Source organism: Marmota flaviventris, chromosome 5 (assembly GCF_047511675.1).
Source record: "Marmota flaviventris isolate mMarFla1 chromosome 5, mMarFla1.hap1, whole genome shotgun sequence".
In the NCBI taxonomy this organism is placed as follows: domain Eukaryota; kingdom Metazoa; phylum Chordata; class Mammalia; order Rodentia; family Sciuridae; genus Marmota; species Marmota flaviventris.
Window position 1 is genome coordinate 56,776,950 of NC_092502.1, and position 16,477 is coordinate 56,793,426.

The 16,477-nt window shown below is 40.4% G+C and overlaps 1 protein-coding gene and 1 long non-coding RNA gene across 3 annotated transcripts in view; one reads left to right on the forward strand and one right to left on the reverse strand.

The window, feature by feature from the left end:
• Positions 1–16,477, reverse strand: part of Marchf3 (membrane associated ring-CH-type finger 3) — a 178,164-nt gene that overhangs the window by 99,005 nt on the left and 62,682 nt on the right. The window lies entirely within an intron of this gene.
• Positions 556–9,058, forward strand: LOC114103606 (uncharacterized). Its single transcript, XR_003584696.2, has 3 exons — positions 556–735; positions 4,721–4,779; positions 8,743–9,058. It is a non-coding gene; the product is annotated as an uncharacterized lncRNA (long non-coding RNA).

The following is a 16,477-nucleotide window of genomic DNA, read 5'->3' on the forward strand; positions in this document are numbered from 1 at the left end:
CTTAGAAACTTAGGAGGCAAATTAGAGCAATTACTAATAAATTATACATGTGGGAACTAACAATTTGTCTATCACTGAGAAATATGAGGGAAAACTGCCAGACTCCCTGGCTCTGCAATTCTGAACAGGTCTTTTCATTTCTTCCTTTCCCAGACCAAAAGCTTTCATTATCCACACTGGTTACACCATTATTGTTGCTGCTTTCACAGAGTCCAACGTTTATAATACAAAGTTAGAAATATAATGGATAGGATTTGCACTCCTTTTGGAACAGAGGATTTGACTGCTTAAAATTAAAGGACTAAAAAACAAAAAATTTTATTCTAAAAAACTGACATCCCCTCCTGCCCCCACCCAAGGAGTCAGTAACAACATGTCAGCTTTCTCTTAAGTAAAGTTATAGAGGAAATAATGGCAAGAAGTGGGGGCAAAGTATCTCTCCATTCATTATCATAATTCATAATCACTGCTGTGTCCTCTCTGGGTGAGGCAGTCTGATGAATTAAAGGAAGTTCTGTGTTACAAGTCTCCTGTAGTTACAGGGAGGAGGTGAGATTAGGACAATTAACAAGATAGGATCTCCCTCTTCCTGCTTGTCTCACCTAGGCACCAGGTGCGCCATTCAACATGAAAGGTGTTGATGCCATTCTTCAACCCAGGGCCAGATTCCTCCATCAGCATATTCCTCCCACCTGGGATTGCCTTACCACCACCCACCATCCATTTACGTGCCTGGTAGGTTTTGTTTTGTGTGGTTGCTTGTCAAAAGCTAAGTGGAGGAAGAGAGAGGCTTTTATAATTGTATGCATGAATTTATTCTCATTGGTCTCTTGTTCAAATGGGAAAAAAAAAAAAGTATACAGAGCTTGGGGGAGGGGGCCAAATGTCTATAGATGTTGAAACTGGATATAAAACACACACACACACACACACACACACACACACACATACACACAAAACCCTCATTATTAGAGTTTTGATATCAGTCCCAAATACCCTCCATCTATGGAGAAATTTTTTTTCATAATTTATATATAGCATTTTCCCCAATACCCAACAGAAATTATATACCTATTTCTCTACATTACTTGATACCTAATCAGTTTGAAAATATTTTCTCTCTTTTTTTCTTTTTGCCTTGATTACAAATGATCCCTTTGTTCATAATCTTATAGTATCACATTTTACCTTTCTTACAATTTCAGTATTTTTCCCCATTCTCTTCGTTATTTTTGCCATACACCTGGTTACAGGACCTAGTTTCATGTCACCACATCTCCCTGGAGAATCACATAGCAGATATCTCCCTTGAGAATCACCAAAGTTAAAATAAAAGTGTAATCAACACTCATTGTTTTCTATTGGTGCCATGAACATTATTTAAAACAAAACCAATCTCTTCATGAATTCCAAATGCCCTTCTAAATCACTCTGGGTGCTCTTTCAAAATCTGACCTGCATAGTTCCTGTGGGCTGCTGTGGGAGTTGTATTTACCCTGTGTTCACATGTTTGTGTGCTGGGTCACACTAACCCAGTAAACACACTCTGCAGCAGCCCGTGGTTTGTGGATACCTGAGCACAACATGTGGAATTCCACCCTTCTGGGCTCCCTCTAGTTGGAACAAACCTAAAGTAAGGGGATACACCTGCGGGAGATGCATCTGCAACCCTGGCAGTCCTGAGGTCACACCTCTTGATTCATGCTACAACTGAGTCTCTCTCGAATACTTAGATGCTAAAGCACGTGCAGGAGTACAGAAGGTAGTAATGTAAATAGGGAATAGGGGGCAGTGGGTAATTCTCAACTCTCACACCACTCCCCTTTGCTTAAATACATGTAAATGACTCCATCTAGTTCCATAGTACTAGAAAACAAGTTTGTGTGTGGATTACTGCTTCTAAGCAATTATAAATCAGTAAATTATCTGTTAGAACATATGTGATATACATTTTTGTACCTCATCACTATAAAGTGATGGCATAAAAAGACATTATTTTAAAACATTAATTATTATTTGGGGGATGAAGGATGTCTTAGGGAAACTATGTACTTCATATCTAGAACACCAAGTAAAAGCTATTTTTCAAGCTGGGGAGCCCAGAATGAAGGAAAGATGGAAGGAAACCCTCCATTCCCCAGGAGAGTCTGGTTGCTGGGAACCATGGTCCAGGCCCTTGATTCTTACCTTCCCCTGTCAGAGCTACACCTCATTAAGGGAAAACAATACTGGAGAAAACCACAGTAGGAGGGAGAAGCCTCCCCAGTGGGTTCTACTCTGACTTCTGTTCTTTGAATCAAAAGAGCCCTCTGCTCACCTCCTCTATATTTTGGCATTATTCTCTGGGTAATCAAAGGCGGAAGGAAAAATAAATAACCTTTGCAGAATACTCTTACCCTTGTGTTTTGTTCAAAATTCTATGTCACCAAGGAAATAATTAAGAACATCAATTGGAGATTTTTAAATTAAAATCATTACATTGATCAAAGGTAGGACTTATAGCACTGTTCAACAGATGAACTCATTTTAAAATAGCTTTCAAGTGTTGGCCAAGATTTCAGAACACCAGATTAAAGTTGTAGACACGATGGCTAGTTAGACAATAAGAAAATGGCCCTCTTTTTGTAAGCTAAGATGCATTTCTTAGTAAGTTTGTACATATTCAATCATGCTCTGATCATTACTTTTTTTCCAATAAATTAATTTTATCTCTGACTTAAAAGTCTAACAAAAAGTTTTGTAAGTTACATGTGCCAGCTGAAGTCATTTGGCTAACATTCCTTCTTAAATCTATTTTAAAGTAGAATATGGTATTCTAATGTTGACATTTTATTATTATATTTCATAGTTTTCCCACATTTAAATTCAAATTATTTTTAAACTTTTATACATTCTGGCAAAACAGCCTGTCTTGGGGGTCTATGTCCATAATGGCAATGTTCTGCCAATGCTATGGGCCAGATGCCTAGGGAAGCACTTCACTGCCATCTGGGAGGATGCAGAAGGTGAGGAGAAGGAATCTACCAGGTAGAGCAAAGGCAGAATCTAATGGCTCTCAGAAGGGCAGTAGGTAGTAGACCAGGATCTACGTAGGGGAGGTGAAAAGCCAGAACTGTACTGGCTAAAACTCAGGATGATTCAAAACTTAAACCTTCCCATGGATACACCCAAAAGAATCTAGGAAACTGAAAGCCTTTTGAATACATCAATCTTCTTTAACTAGAAAATGTACCTCATTTTCTTCCCTTGCCATATCATTTCCCCAGTAAGCCTGTCTCTTTTGGTTTCTTTTACTTTCCTTGTAGCTGCCTGCTGTTCTTTCCTGCCTGTCTCTTGTGGCTCCCCAGGGTGATGCTCAAAAAAGCTCCTTCGATCAGGTTTCCACTGTCTTTTTTCCCTTGGGATTACTTTCTCCTACTATCACCCAGGAAATGACAAAGGGGGATATTTCTCTTTCTATGTTAATGGGACTGAGGTACATGTTTTTAACGCTTTTTTGAACTTGTTCGTGATATATTCATAATGTCATGTCCTTTCTAGGATGTGTCTGGGTGTCCATACTACAGTATGGAATACCTTGAGGGTAAAATTCTTAGGGGTGTCTGGAGACAAAATCTCCTATGACTCAATCAATTTTGCCATCCCTAACCCTAGGAGTCACATACTTTTCTTATTAGTTTGCTCTGATTTCAGATTCAGATCCAAGTCTGCTCTCTCAGTTCCTTTGCTACTTGATGTCCAGCTCCACTGCTTCTGCTTCAGGCCAAATGGCTTCCTTGCAAGTCACGTGACCCTTTGCCAGAGCATTCAGGCTATCTGTGAAGCTGAGCCCTGTGCTCTTTTTTATCTATCTAGACCTCCTTACATCCTTGACTGCACCCGGCCCACCCCACATCAGAGCAGCTGATTAGCTCACTCTCCCCACCCAGCTCAACTCACTCTGGCTTCCTCCTGACTCCTCTTTCTGAAGTTAGGAATTAAAATGCCCCAAACTTCTTTGGGAGGCCACTCCTCAGCATATACAGTTGCATAGGTGGTCCCTCATGCTTCACTTTTTCTGGAGATGCTTGCCCTAATTTTGGACAGCAGGGAGGGCACACCCCTCTGGCACTCTGCCTGCTGGCCTGGCAGGAAGCTCACATCCTGCCTGGTGTGGTCCTGACCTGGTTTCCAGGTTCCTATCCCATATTTGCTTCTGGTCCCATACTACAAGGCAATTCCTAGAAGCTTTTAGGAGAAAGGAAGGTCTAAGTGTAGAAGTGATGACGTGTCCTGCCATCTGGCCCCACTGGGGGTTAGAGTGTTGGCTTATCAGTCTTGGCCAGGATGTTCTCCGTCCGACAGTATTAGCATGTGTGCGTGACTGAAGACAGGCTCTGCTCTCCGGGAACAAGTTTTGGGTTCGAGGCAAATGGGCAGATACAGAGGTGTGGAGGGCTTCACAGTTCACACTACTAATGACATCATCACACTGCCCAAAGTCCTTTTTATGAGGTCCCAAGACATGGCTTTGTCTTTAGCAATAGAATCCATTATTATCAGTTTCTCTTCTTTACAATGGCTGCAAGAAAGCTTAGTACTAAACCTGAAAGTTGCCTAGGGCTTAGAATGAATTTGAGTGAATTTTTAAAATAATCTTAATCACTACTCCATTTTATGTCCTTACTTTTATTTTCAACCTTTCCTTCCCATCTACCTCTAATTTATATTTCCTTGCCAGCCACCTTAAGCCCTTCCTGAATCAAGGTGGGACATAAACAAACAGACATATAAAACAAGGTAAGTTATGAAAAATCAAAACAGCATCTTGCTTATACAGTTGGTTAGAATATAAATTTCTGGAGAGCAATATCTAGTAAATGTTACAATGTACAATATTCATGACACCAAAATACCAATTCCAGAAATGTATCCTATAGTCACACTCACATGAGTGTGCACTATCTATTTGATCATAACATTGTTTTTAATAGAAAAATAAAATAAGATAAATGTCTAGGAATGGCTAAATACATCATGTTGTATGTATCCAAGGGAACACTATGCAGCCATTCAAAAATGAGAGATGAACGTATATGTCCAAACATCAAGGATGCCTCTAGTGTATTCAGTGAATAATAAGGAAACTGATGGTTGAGTTTGGGAGAGTGGATATATTTTTTATTTAAATCTCTTGCCAATCCTGCCACAAATAGCGCAAGTACTAAGGATGGCTTATGTGCATTTTGGAATACTAATGAATTGTCGTGCTCGGCCCAGTCTTTCCCCTAATTCAAAGCATTATTAAATGACAGGCATGAGAAAGCAAAGGGGGCTACCTTCTATGGATTGGAGAGCACAAGCTACAGAGCACAGTTGCAGGAGGATGGTAGTAAAGTCGAAAGGTGTGGAGGCTGGCCTTTGAAGAGAAAGGCCTTGGCAGTTGAGGGTTGCACAATGGGGATTTTGTGATATTTTTTCTATATATGGGGAGTTCTTCAAATTGCCTCCCAAACTCTCAGTAAAACCTACCTTATTTCCCAATACTTTTGCAGTTGGGTTTGTTTTGAAGGGAATGTGATAAAGTGTTGCATATGACCTAAAGGTCAGAGAGGGTCAAGGATATAGGCTGCCCAGAGGGCCCAGACCATCCGGGTCACCATAGATAATCAGGTCCCATGTGGAGTCAGTTCTGCACATATTGGGAATTGAAAGTCAAAACTAGGAAGACTGGAGTATGAGGGAAAAGAGCAAATAAGCCAAATCGAAATCCACATGCAGAAGCAATGGTCTGGCTTAATAAATATTGAGACTCCTTTTCAAAATACCCAGATGGCAGGTGGTAATTTAGGAAAAGGTTGATAGGGTTACAGGAGAGAAGATAATTCCAGAATTTAACATGAGTCAGAGTGGCCATAATTATGCACATGGCAGATATACCAAGTGCTAGCTCTGACTACATTATTTGTTACAGGAATATCTGCTTTATCTAGAAAAAAAAATGGAAACTGTTTCTCATTAAAAAAATCCCTCTCATGGGCCACTTTGCCTCTGTGTACCCAGTCCTTTGCCTGCACACAGAACCACTCTCTGTAACTTCTTTCTTTGTAACTGAGACCCTCTTCTGGAACCTGCTTCTGCATTCTGTGCATATATGTACACACCCTATAAGCATATACGTACATATCCCTAAAGGCTGGTGCTGCACATGAAACTGTCCTTAATTTAATATGATGTTGCAACAGGCGGTGAGCTCACCCACCTATTAATGTTTCAGTAATAGTGCAGTCATTCTGAGGAGCTTTTCTTTAGGTCACTGACTCTACTTGCTAGCCCAGAAATTTTTCCCTCAACTATGCTGAAGCTCTTTAAGACATTGAGCTCATGTCTTTATATTGTATTTCCAAAGCCTAGCATAAAGCTTGACAAACAGTTGGTACTTGATAAATAATGAAAGTTCACAATGACAGTCTTCAGAGTACACTAGACACCGAGGTGTTTATTATTATGATTCTTATTTTATAGATGAGGCAAATGAAGTCTAAGTGCAGATCTAAGTTTGGAAGATTCTGAACCCCCATTGTCAACAGCTCTCTGTAAATTCTGTTGAATGAATGAATGCAGAATGAGGTGATAGGTGATGGTTATTAACCCTTTCCATCATGTGGATAAAGAAACTAGGTAACAGCAATGGGGAGGAGATTGCATCAGAAACTCTAGTTACTTGTCTTTCACATAAGTTTGTTCTTCTTTGTTTTCCTAACTTTGTTTGAAATTGTCTTTATTTCTCATTGGAAATGGAAGTAAAACCCTGTATACTAAATTGAACTTGTTCAACTATCTCTGATTCTAGCACTCTGGCATAGGAGAATCTTGTTCATTAGTAGATCAAATTGAAATTTGATTGACAGGAGTTTGCCACCATGGACATCTAGAATGAAAGCAAATCTTTCTTTTTCTGAGCTCCTTTTCTTGTTGGAGTCCTCAAACTCTGATGTTACAGGGTTTAATAGGGAATAGAAGTAAAATGAATGCTGCTGGGAAGCAGGATGACCAGAAGGGGAGCCTGCATCCATTCTGGAGGAAAGAGCTGTCTCTTGGCCTCACTGTGTCATTGTCATTTGAGAGTGTGGGCCCAAGGTGACTGGATTTTCAGAATTGTAAGAGAAGCCAGAAATGTAGATTGTATATAGAACTTCCTGAATTTTAGATGCTAACAACTCACTCAAATACTTTTTTTTTTTAAAGAGAGAGTGAGGAGAGAGAGAGAATTTTAATATTTATTTTTTAGTTATCGGCGGACACAACATCTTTGCTTGTATGTGGTGCTGAGGATCGAACCTGGGCCGCACGCATGCCAGGCGAGCGTGCTACCGCTTGAGCCACATCCCCAGCCCCTCAAATACTTTTTGAAAACCAGTAAAACACATCACATATGGCTGGGTGAACCTGTGGGTCACCAGTTTGCAAATGTGGGGAATATTCAGAGCCATTTTCTGCCCAGTCTGGCAGATTGAGGGTACGGAGAAAGGTGAGATCAATGATTTCAGTTTTGCTACTTGTTAGCATCTTTCCTGATGGGTTTGTTGGGGCAAAATGGTTGAGAGAGGGACTAAAATTGCTTTCAGACTATCTGTGGATTTGAAATATGCTGTCCAAGGCACCAGACCCAGTGTCAAGAGGGGGTGGTACTATTGTGTATGACTTTCTCCCATAAGCTACCAGTCAAACTTTGTGCTGCAAAACGAATTGGCCTGGTGTGCACTGACACATGACTTCAGCATTCTTCAAGCTGATTGTTAGTGCATAGCACTCTGCTGAATCTGCAAAAAAAAAATCCACAACCTGCTGCATGTCTTCTTATATTGCATGTACATAAGGGGCAGCAAATCAGCCTACAGCAGTGAACAATGACTGCTTTCAGGGCATCTGTGGACAGACACTGACCAGAAAGGAAGAAAAGCTTCTCTGAAGAATGGACCTCTGGTAACAAGAGGACCGTACTTCTCCTTTTACCCAGGCAAGGCTGTGCAAAACACCAAATAAATCTGCATCCACTCAGGGATCTACTATTCTGGCATATGAGTACTCAGGCCCTCTGCCTACTTCTTGGACAGCATAATCTCTGTGGCTTTCATAGAGGAAGCCATGCAAAAGCACAATTCAGAAAGATGAGACTTCTGAGACCTTTAGGAATTAGTTTCTGCTGCAGATCTAAGAATGTATTTGGAAAAAGCTTCCTTGAGCCTTATTTTCTTTAAATACATTAGTGAGATGGATGCAGAATATTAATGAACTTTGCAAGGTTGGGGAAATAATACTAAATACACTTACTTTTCAAACTGGAGATGTTTAGTGGAAAGGATTTCTGTTTGTGTGTGTACCAGATATCCCTCCCTCCAATATAGTACCATCAAATTGAGAATGACCCAACCTTTTTTCTGTAAACAAGAGAGAATCCCAAGCCAAAATCAATAGAGTACTGAAGTATGAACAATATCAAATATATTTGGAATAAAACGTGGCTTTTCATTGGCTGTCAGGCATGTTCCCTTTAATTTTAGAAGAAGAATACATTACTTGACTACTATGGCATTTAGAATCCCTGTATTGGAGTAGTCACAAGGGTTTGGTGTGCGTGTGTGTGTGTGTGTGTGTGTATGTGAAATATCTAAGGCTGTTTCCAAAAGGCATTTTCCACTTTTGTTAACAACTTCCTTTTCTAATATGTTAACTTGGTACATTGTGACTTTCTAATTTCAGGCCTTCTCAGACTTTCCAATGCCCAGTTCCAGCATGCTATGAGGACGACCCAGTGATGATGAAACCTGGTTCCATGGCTAAATGTTTGTGCTTCTCATGCTGATAATTTGTAGACCTAGGTCATATTTCAATGCAAGTCCCCCAAAAGAACCTGTGTTCAATCTCTCCTTTTTATCCTACTTTTTTCAATTCCTAGATATACAAGAACCTGTATGTTAAAAAGAGACCAAACAAGAATTGGTTTTCACAAGGATCAAGCAATACAACAAACAAGAGTTTTCTCTTTCTCCAATAAATGTGGTCTTGAAATGGAGAATTTAATCATTCCTTAAGCTGATTTCCCTCTCCCCAGTTGTTTCTCATGCTGACAGTTAAGGTAATCTACCAAGGGTAGCTGAATAAAGAGGTATATCTTCTCTGCAGAAGGAGTCCAGGTACCTAATATATTTGAGAACCAAAGGTTAGATATAATTTAGAAATTAGTTTGTTTGGATTTTATTTTCATTAAGTAAATAATGACAACTTGAGCAGGATATATATATATATATATATATATATATATATATATATATATATATATACACACACATACATACATACACACACATACATACATATTCTTATTTTTAAATTTTAAATTTCAGACATTATTTACAAAAATTCACTCAGTGAATTTTAGTACATTTACAGAGTTGTGCAACCATCACCAATGTTGATTTAAAAAATCTTCATCACCCCAAAAGAAACTTGTTTTGGTCCGTTTTTTCACTGCTGTGACCAAAAGACTTGACAAGAACAATTTTAGAGAGGAAAATTTTATTTGGGGGATCATGGTTTCATGGTCTCAGTCCAAAGACAACCATCTCCATTCCTCAGGGCTCAAGGTGAGGCAGAACATCATGGTGGAAAGGTATAGCTCAGAACATGGCACCAGGAAGAAGAGAGAGAGCTCCCCTTACCACAGACGAAATATATACCCCAAGGGAACAGCCCCTTTACCCACCTCCTCCAGTCACACTCCACCTGCCTACGGTTACCATCTGGTTAATCCCTGTGGAGAGATGAATGCACTGATTAGGTTAAGATTCTCCTAACCCAATCATTTCACCTCTATGCTTTCTTGCATCGTCTTAACATGAGCTTTTAGGGGGATATCTAATATCTAAACCATAACAAAACTGCATACCCCTCAGTAGTCACTCTTCACTCATTCATCCCCCAGCCCTTGGCAATCACTGATCTACTTTTTGTCTTTACAAGTTTATCTATTCTAGATATTTTGTATAAATAGTATCATACAATATGTGGCCTTTTGGTTCTGGTGTTTTTCACTTAGCATTATGTTTTCGAGGTTCAACCATGTTCACCTGTATTTAAATTAAGTGCCAGAGGTACACAAGGACATTGTCTGAATGTGCCATAAGGACCTGGGCAGCCTGTTCTTACTGTTTGCTTTCTCACCCTCTTTGGACTATTTGCATCACTGCTTGATGCATTTGAGCCACTCAGAAAGTCTGTCTCTCAACTAAAATTTTCACTTGCTGGTAGACATCTTATTGTTAGGTCCTGTTGCCCTGAAGCTTCTGTGAACATGTTAATCTCACCATTTTCCCTCTCCAAACCCAATATTTATCTTCAATGTACTCATTTTCATTAACTGTAGAACCATCTGTCCACCAGAACTTTAAAACCTAGTCATTTTTACTTCATTCAAACCTAATTCATCCATCACTATGCTGGAACTGTTGTTCTTTGGCCTCCAAACAATGTCTTGAATACATCCTCAGAGATACTCCCTGACCCAGTCCCTCTTCATGACTGCTCCTGTCTCTCCCTGCATCAATCTTCCCTCAACCAAGGCTGAGTTCTGCACTGGATGAACTTCAGCAAATAGCTCAGTCTTGAAGGCAGACATGGGGCAGGAACCACAGGAGAGCTGGTGGTTTTGCTTGGACCCACATTAGGACACATATGATTGATGGAAAGAAAGCCAGGCTGTCCTATCAGGGCAGAAGAGTAAGCTGACCTGCTCACATCTCTTCCCTAGGTGGCATAGGTTCCACTTGCAGAGATTCTGAATTATCTTCAGACCACCCTGCCACGATTCTAAGGTACAGCCCCAGGGTCTACCAGACTGCCAGGATGACACGGTGCAGTAAGACAAGTGAAGGATCTAGAGGGTCAAACCTAGGTTTACCAAAGGCTAGATGTGATATCTGGGACACATTAACTCTACCTTCAATTTTCTCATCTGCAACATGGGATAAATATACCCTAACAGAAATGCTCTGGGTATTAATTAGGTCAGATGTGAAATACAAAATAGAGTGCCAGGCACATAAAAGGCACTTGGAGCGGGAGAGCAGAGTGAAGTATAGATGTCTTGTTCTGAATTGTCTTCATCACAGTTAATATGGCTGAAGGACAACTGTTTTGTTTGTCTCTCACAAGGCCCCACATTCGGGTGACTCCTTTGATGAAAGGGAAATGGTTCAGCTGACTTATGCTCGAGCATACTTGGGACCTGACAACTAATCCTGGCACAGGTGCACAGATATCCCAACACTGTATGTTGTTTTAATTTCTTCAAAGGTGAGAGGAGCTGAGGTGCATGGCGGCAGTGTGGAGTCAGCTGTCTGCTTCTCTTTGTGCTCTGTCTTCCTGCTGCAGAAGAAGCACTGGATTAAGAGATGTGTGGAAGACTCACATAACTGCATGGCACTACTGCTCCAACAGCCGCCATAGGCCCCAAAAGGGAGTTGGCTTTGGCTTCATAAAAATGCTGCTTACTTTTCAGTTAATGAAGGGACAAATAATCTCTTCTGAAAAGTCAGCTTCAGAAGGGAAAGGAAGAGAATGGGTGGGAGGGCAAGTGATCTGGTGGTGCCTCCATCCCTATCTGAGGATGGGAACCAACTAGGTCTCTGCCCTTGACTGAGCTTTGCTGTCAGTCAAAAAGGCCACAGTCTAGTCACTTCCTTAGCAGAGGATCCTGTATCAGACTAAACAGCTCAGAACTCTGACTTAGAGCAGGAATCTAAATATGGCAAGGCTGGAATTCTCTCCTTTGGATATCAGCAAAGGCTATCCGAAGTGTCAGCAGGCTCAGAATGCAAACCTCACTGGCAGCTAACTTTGGACTGGAATGGCAGTTTGCTGAGGGCCCCAAATCTACCCTTGCTGCCAACTTATGATTTATGATACTGGGCTCAGTCCACTAAGACTCACAGGGCCAAAGAGCCAGATCCCTCAACTTACTTTCTAACTGCACCCTTTCTGCTCTCAGATGCAAATCAGAAGGAGCACAGGACAAAAAGGATTCTCTCAGAAATGGCCCCAAGCAAAGACCTACACCAAAAGAAACCACTGAAAGTCTGTATTCCTGTACCTTTCCTTTTTCTCTTTAGTTTCCTTCATTTTATTTTCATATTTAATCACATTAAGTGGAATAATATGGCTATTCTCCCCTCCCAATTTCATCATTGAGAAATTAACTAGAAAATGTAGAAACTACTATCAAAGGACTAAGAGAGAGAGCAGTTGTTAGTTCAGGTTGTAGCAAGGCAAACTGGCTTTTGGTCTCAGCTAGCTCTAGGCTGGAGTGGAGGAATAGCATCTAATGCTGACATGGGATCTTGCAATCTTAGGGAGCTGGGAGCAAAGATAATGCCAGGATTTCTCAGGGCATTGGATGTTAGTGTCTTTTTGAGAAACATCATTCCCTGAGAAGGTAATATGCCATCTCTGAAGAGGACAATGGTTCTGGAATGGGCCAGGTGTACTGATGAGGGGTAGGAACTGAAAAGAAAACAAAAACTTCGAGTGATACTCTATATTCAGAAAAGAAACTCTGGGGTAGACCAATACAGAGTAAAGGTGCTTGGGAAATAAGACAGAAACACCTTCTGAAGTGGGTCAGTGGGCTGTGGAAAGGAATAAGGAGAGTCAGGCAGGTTAGGTCCAGTGAAGGGGACAGCATTCTGGAGAAAGACTAGAGGAGGCACAACCCTGCAGGTCAGATGAGGTGAGATTGACAGGGCAATCAGCAGGAAATAATCTGTTGCTCTAGGGCCTATGGCATCACTGTCAGAGCCCAGCCTAGGGCTTAAGTGGATATAGAAGGAGCTGGTGAGCAGGGGCGCCCAGAGTGCCTCTGAGAGCAGCCATGCTTCTTCAACATTTTGGGGTCATGGATGTCTTTTAGGATCTGAGGAAAACCTCAGAGCCAATTCCCAAGAAAATCCACCAATACCCACATATTCTACCTTTCACTTCTGGGGATTTACAGGTCCCCAAAAGCCAGGGCACAGACCCAAGGTTATGAACCCCAGGCCTGGAGGATGTGTCTATGCTCAGAAAGAAGAGGAGGGATAACAGGAAATACTTGAAGGATTGTTTAATCCTTTAAACCTCTGGCAAACTAAGTGGAATAATATGAAGCCTGGCCTGAAACCGGTGTGAATAATATATAATTTGCAGCAAAGATTAGTTAGGCACTTAAGCTGACAGTGTGGGCCTGATTCCAGGGGAAAGGTGGGGGCTGGGAGGGTGGCAGGGAGGTCTCAGAGGCAGCCCTGGAAGAAAAGAGAAATATAGTATAATTGAAAAAACAAAGTTGGCGGGTGATGGTGAGAAAACTGTGCTCCTATTCACGGCAGGTGATAATTCTGAACATCGATAGAGGGTCCTGACGCTGGGACTCTACTTTTGGGAACTACTCTTAGCTTTTGTAGCATATATTTTGTAGTACATTAAGGCACATAGCATTTCTAAAACAAAGAAAAATAAAAAGTATTTATACAAAAATACATACTGAAATGATGCCTTTCTCTCTCTCTCTTTCTCTCAATATAGGCATTGTTACATTTTATCTGGTTGTTGATGATAACCACAATTTGACTCTTGAAAGATACAACTTGGGAGGTATGGGCAGGAGAGAGGAACAGCTACATGTGCTATTAGTGAATTATGCAATTGATTTAATTTGGTGTTTTATATCAATATTAGAGCACGTTTTTTAGTATGTGTTGGTTTTTTTTTTTTTCCAGTACTGGGGAGAAAACCCAGGGCTTTGCACAAGCTAGGCAAGTGCTCTGCTGCTGAGTTACATCCCCAGCCTTGTATGGATGAGTTTTCAGGAGTGATGGAAAAGCTCTGGTTCTGAAAATATACAGTAGATTTTGATTCTTAAACACACTTTTGCTGAAAGAAAACTGACCTTGGGAGCACTTTTCATGCATGACTTGAATTGGTCCCTGGGTATGCAACATGCATAGGACACAGTGGGGTAGAATGATTGTCCAAGGAAACTTAGATTCTCACGAAAGAGATTGTTTAAATTATAAGCAGAACATGTCCTATGTGAGTCCACTGCCAACCTACCTAAAGGTACTAGGATTTACAGAAATATGCTCCTTGTCAAATGTTCCCCAAGGATATGTACAGTATATTGAAACATATGCAAAATAAAGAGCACAGAATTAGGAGTCAGAAGACCTGGAGTATGTAATAGACTTGAGACAAAGGCATATGACCTCAGGCAAATTATAGAACATTTCAGACACAGCCCAAATATTCTACCTACAAAATGAGATTAAATATGCCTGCCACCTCCTTCCTCACAAGCAGTCATCAAATGTGAACAGCAGAGGATGTAGCTCAGTGGTAGAGTGCTTGCCTAGCATGTGCAAGATCATGGGTTCAATCCTCAGCATCAAAATAAATAAATAAATAAACAAACAAATACCAAAGAACAAAAAATATGAGCAATAAATGAAATATCAGAAATTAAACACTTGAAATCTCTAAAGTGACATATTAAATTATGCCATTATTATATAAAGCTAAAGAATTTTTAGAAAACTTAAATGTATTAAAAAAAACTTTCAGTGCCTAATTTGAACAAAGTATTGCTCTAGCAAATAAGCCCTTCAAATATCTATTTATTTTACAACCAAACTCATATTATGAAGATTTTTAAAAACATTTCAAATTGGGTGGACTTAGGTCCAAAAAAGAAGCCAGTTCCATTTATATAAGTTATAGTAAATAAAAGGAGTATGTGAAAAATATCAAACAATTACAATGTAATAAATGTCTAAGAATCAACATTGCTGAGCTTGTCTGGAGTATATGTAAAGCAAGTGAATTTTTAATCTCAAGAAGACTGCTGGCCTATGCCTATGTTTAGAAGGGGCACCTGGAAACAACTGGGTTCTCTTTAACAACTGAACTTTGGTTTTAGTAGAAGGTAAAATGAGTACTAGCCTTAGTCTCTTTATACTCATATACAATGATACTAAAAGGGAAGGATGTGACATTGAAGAAACTGGGAGAGGAACATCAGGGAAAGAGAGAGCAAACAGAATTCTGGAGGTCAGGAAGAATAGTTTTATGTATCACCTCAGCTGGGCTACAGTGTCTAGGTGTTCAGTTAGAGGTTAGATACAAGTCTAGATATTGCTGTGAAGGTATAGGTGCAGGGAGGTGGCTATCTCTATCCACTGTCTTCAAGTTGAGCAGACTACCCTCCATAATATGGGTAGGCCTCATCCAATCAGCTGAGGCCTGAAGGGCAAAAACTGAGGTTTCCTGGGGAAGGAATTCTCCTGAAGACTGCAGCATAGAAAACAGGATTGTGCTCTATATGTGTACTATGAATTGAAATGCTGTCATATATAACAAATTAGAATAAATAAATAAAATTTCCAACAACATGAATATTCCTTAGATATCTGTTGTGCAGTGTTGTACCTATAACCATAACAGTAGTGTATTGTGTACTGAAAAAATTTATCAAGAGGGTAGCTCTCATGTTGCATTTTTTTCAATAATAATAATAATAATAATGGTAATAATTTGAAATAGAAATCCTGCCTGGTGTTCAGTCTGCTTGCTTGCCCTATGGCGTCAGGACTCAAAACTGCAACATCAACTCTTTTTTAAAAAATATTTTTACTTGTCAATGGATCTTTATTTATTTTTATGTGGTTCTGAGAATTGAACCATGTGCCTCACACATGCTAGGCAAGCTCTCTGCCACTGAGCCACAACCCCAGCCGCAATATCAACTCTTACCTGAATTTTTGGAATGTCTGCCTGCCCTGTGGATTTCGGTCTATGCAGCACCCACTATTGGGTAAACCAGAAGCAAATATTTTTATCTCTCTTTCTTTCTGTTTTCCTCTCTCCTATTTTGTTTCTCTCTGTGGAGAAAACTGACTGACACAGAAAGAGTATATAAAAGCCTCAAATACCCAGGAAAAAACTAGGAAGGTGGGAGGGTGGGAGTGAGCTGTATGGCCAAATTCCTCTAAAATTCCAAGCTCACTGCCCGAAGCAATGGAAACTGGGATTTCAAACTGGGGTGGAAAAGATAGAAGGGACTTGAAGGCTGCCTGAGGTTCACTGGCCTGGGGCACCCCCCATTCTCCTCCCTACAACACTGGCCTTAGCTGCCTTAGGTTCCTGCACGGTGATGGGAACACACAATTGCACTTGCTGCAGAAATATCAGAGGACTTTTTATCTATAAAGAAATTTAAAAACTGCTTGGAAATTTTACGGTAGGTAAGACATTAATATAAGGGGAACCTGGGTGAGGTATATACAAAAACTCTGTATTTTGTAACTTGTCTCTATGTCTAAAATTAGATCAAAATAAAAAGTGAAAACTGGAGAGAACTAGGAGGGCCAGAGTCAACACTCCAGAGTGAAACATCCCCTCCTTGATATCT